Source organism: Poecilia latipinna, unplaced genomic scaffold, assembly GCF_001443285.1.
Source record: "Poecilia latipinna isolate Pla-1442-1.1 unplaced genomic scaffold, P_latipinna-1.0 Scaffold1316, whole genome shotgun sequence".
In the NCBI taxonomy this organism is placed as follows: domain Eukaryota; kingdom Metazoa; phylum Chordata; class Actinopteri; order Cyprinodontiformes; family Poeciliidae; genus Poecilia; species Poecilia latipinna.
The window spans coordinates 188,220-192,445 of record NW_015113932.1 but is presented as its reverse complement, the minus strand read 5'-3'; the positions used below and the strand labels follow the sequence as shown (position 1 = coordinate 192,445).

The 4,226-nt window shown below is 36.4% G+C and overlaps 1 long non-coding RNA gene across 1 annotated transcript; it reads left to right on the top strand.

The window, feature by feature from the left end:
- Window positions 1-628: 628 nt before the first annotated feature.
- LOC106961619 (uncharacterized) lies at window positions 629-1,647 on the top strand. Its single transcript, XR_001427810.1, has 2 exons — window positions 629-797; window positions 1,392-1,647. It is a non-coding gene; the product is annotated as an uncharacterized LOC106961619 (long non-coding RNA).
- Window positions 1,648-4,226: the final 2,579 nt, after the last annotated feature.

The following is a 4,226-nucleotide window of genomic DNA, read 5'->3' as shown; positions in this document are numbered from 1 at the left end:
AGAAAGACCGGGGCCGGGAATTGAACCCAGAACCTTCTTGCTGCAAGGCAACAGCTGCAAGCAGCCACTCATTCATATTAAGACTCATAATATGATTGCAATTGTTTTCTGTATGTGATGAAAACATCTGACATACACATGAAAACCGGAGGGCAGCAGATCATGTGAAAATATAATATTTGTGTCATTCTCAGAACTTTTGGCCATGGCTGTAGTATGAGGGAGCTGAAATAAGTAATGGCTAAAAGGACTAAAGAAACAACTTGGCTAGAATCAAATAAAGAAAGACATAAACTCAGACTACTAAGAATAACTGAAACTAGGATGATGAAATAAGAAATAAATATAGCTAGAAATATTACAGGGGGCTGAAAAGAGGAAGGCAAGAACAAGACCAATCTAACCCAACAAATTACATCAAAATAATACAACTAAAAATACCATGAAGGGCTAAACTAAAACGATGCAAAATAAGATGAAAAGCAAACCCAAAAACATAGAGTCATGACAGTAACTCAACACACAGGACAAGACTGAACAAAACATGGCGGACCAAATCATAACAGTGCAAAATATATCAGAGTGTTGGTGATCCAAAGGAAGGCTTTCAACCTAAATCAGTGTTTGTACAACACAAGAGTTAGATTAAGCTTCCTGAAAAGGTCCCATCTCAAGAGGAATGTAAGAAGACTGTAGATTACAATCTGGAGGAAATAAAGAGAAAAGAAGCTGCCAACAACACCCTTTTGGAGGCAAAGCGACGTGAAGAAAGGCCAAGGCAGGAATTTGGCCAAAAGGTGGGTGACAAACAGGAGAGGGAGAAGAAAGCTGCAGTTAAACAGTTTCCCACTGACTCATGTGCTGCCCATTTTAAATATAAACAATAAGTTGCATTTGCATCGGACATGTATGGGATATGGGTCGCATTCGAAAAGACTCCGACCTGTGATGTTCTGACTGAAAATGAAAAGGTCAAATATGGGTCGCATTATGTCAAAAAAAAAAAAATCTGAATTGGGTCACTTCAGGCCTGTTTTTTGTAACTGTAACTGTTACAAAAAACAGTTACAGTTTTTTGTAACTGCCGTTAAAGTCCAATGCTTTTATTTTGGTAACATTCTGTATCACGTATCTATAGTAACAGAGCAACAGAGCTACTGGAGAAGGTTAACTGCAAAGAAAGAAACGGTTAACAGCAAGGCAGAAAAATCCATAAAAGGCTACTTGAGTTTTAGCTTCAGTCAATAAGAGAACAAGGTAATGATGATTGAAGTTTAAGTATTTTAATTCTGCTTAATTAATGATTTATGAAAGGAATTGTATCAATGTAACAAGCTATGCTTCACTAATGGTAAAAAAAAAATGATTGTAATTTTTATTTCTCTTATTAGCTCTTATGGTGGTTGATGACAATGGACGGCTTTAGTAAATCATCATTTTACCATCAGTTCCGGCCTTTGAAAGGTTGAGAAAAGAAGCTGCCAACAACACCCTTTTGGAGGCAAAGCGACGTGAAGAAAGGCCAAGGCAGGAATTTGGCCAAAAGGTGGGTGACAAACAGGAGAGGGAGAAGAAAGCTGCAATAAAACAGTCTCTGACTGACACATGGGATGCCCTAATTAAAAATAAACAACAGAAGAATATGGAGATGGACCAGATTGAAAGACAACAAATGGTTGCCATAATGGAATCAGAAAGGTTGTGGCCAATTGAGGAAATTGAGGAGACTGAAGAAGGAAAAAGACCAGAAATTTATCAAATGGGTGAGTAATGACTTTAATAAAACCGACTTGTGAAAATCTTCCTTCAGAAAAATGCTTAGAAATAAACATTAGCATGAAACGGTGTTTAAATGTCGGTGCAGCAGTTACTGCCATTTAAGTTTTAATAGAGCTACCGTTGGAATCTACACACATAAAATCCAGCATAACTACCTTAACTTATTGATCTGGAAATGATTAGATGTTTAGCATTGCTATTTTAATTTAACTGAGTTGTGTTTATTTGACGCTTAGCCGTCGGCCATGAGTCGTTAGCATGGAGGTTTGAGCTGAGCCGTGAGCCAATAGCACAGAGCCGTAAGCCCTTAACCCGTTAACCAGAATACTTCCAGATAATGTATTAGGATCCTAATACATTATCTAATATATTATGTTAAAAAAGCATTCAAGACAAAGGGCATACCTAAGTGTAGTTTGCTTTATTCACTTGTGTTTAGTAATTTGCCTAATTCATTTGCCTAATTAACCTAGCAGTAAATGTCCTTATGACAAAAAAAATAGGATGTTTACAACAGGTGTCACGTGTTCTATCTGTCATACCTCGTAAATCCAGCATACCGTGTGGTAATGTGCATGCGCACATCAATGTTACGTTTCTTATAAATCCGTCATACCTGTAGAAGTTTCATTTTGAGTGTTTTATTTCTCAGACGTTTACGGCAAATAAAAAGTAAAATAAGAAAAATATAGTTATTTCCACGCAGTGTCCAGAAAGAGGTGTTGTTCTGCTTGTTGCCTAATGCAGCTTCGGTCAGCATCCAGCGTTATTCATGTGCTTTTTTTAGGAGATATTCTGTGCAGTTTTCTAAAGAAGTATTAAAATATTAAAAAATGTAGATTAGCTATAGGAACGAAATATTCTGACCAAATTTATAGTCAAACAGTATTTGAAGTCAGGGGTGGATCTAGAAAAATATTTAAGGGGTGGCAGGGACTTTTTCAGGGGTGGCAGTAAATATATATATATATATATATATATATATATATGTTTTTAATATTTCGTATTAAAAACAATACGAAATATTGTTTTTAACTCGCATTGTTTCAAAATGAGCTTCATGTAGCACCGAGGCTTAAATACAATTTCTTAATGTAGTATAGTTAATTATTTTTACGTCTTTCAAACTCCTGCTAATTGATATGCATTACTGATATGCATATCAATTGATATGCACTGTGTCCACAAAACCATTTTATCCCAATACAGGACAAAGACAAGTCAGTCACGAAAATATTAGCGCCATCATTTGTTATTAGATATATCTATTAAATATGACTTAAAATAAAGATTAGAAAACTGATGTTTGATAAATTCTCAATGATACAAATCTATAAACAGTTTAGTTTCTGTTAGTCTTGTCAAGATGCAAGAAAGGGCAAATTTCTATTAATATTGGTCAATCGTTTATTTTAAATATGCTGTAGGATCCGCAGTTTGACGACTGTTATAAATATCACGTTTTGCGAACACAGGGGATTAGATCAGTTTTTGTCGCTTGTTTTTAGGAATTGCAGCGGCTGCAGTGCGCCACAATAAACGTACAATAAAGCTGATAAACAGGTGAAGAACCAAACTAGACAGAACCACTTCTGATTGTTTGCCAAGCCAAACATCCAATAAAAGTTCCACCAAGACACTACTAAGGCACTGGGGTCATATTTCTCGACACAGGCAAAAGAAGGTTCAATGTCCAAACTTATTGATTGTTCTTAGTGATTTATTTTTCTCTTTCACCAAACAATTACAGAGATCAAACTTTCCTCTGTTCTCATGCTACCTCTCTTGCTCTGGTTAAAACCATCGGCCCCAAACCCAAATGCCTGCTGGTCCTTCAGGCCCCTGCACATTTAGAAAGTGGACTGACCCACATTACTTCCTGTCTAAATTTAGAAAATAAATAAGAAAAATAATAAAACAGAAAATAAATAAAATCAACAATTATCAACCTACAAATAAACTCTGTAAATAATACAAAAAATAGAAATTTAAGAATAAAGTAACAAAATTCAAAAGGATAAAGAAATAAAGATAAAACAGCCCCAACAACCTCTATTCTGCCTTTTCTCGCTCTGCGCGTCGGTTTTATGCGGATCCGTTCCATGGCAACCGACAAACAACAGGTCAAAGAGCAGATAGAGTTCAGGGGAATCAACACGCAAAAGCAAACATTTCCCACACAAAAAACTAGCAAAAACACTAAAACAGAACATCCAGTCTGTTACAACATAGACAGTAAGCCTGACAGCATAATGTGAATAAGTTTTCGCCTGAACACCGCCGTGGTTGATTAACTGATTTAAACAGCTGCTCTACTGATGACTTGGTGGGCGGGTTGTTTAGTGCTAACGGAAACAAAACACACCGAACTGCGCAGCACATCCTAAGGTTATCAAAGTCAATACCAGGCCAGCAGCAGTTAGGCTAGTATATCTGACCCACTGCTC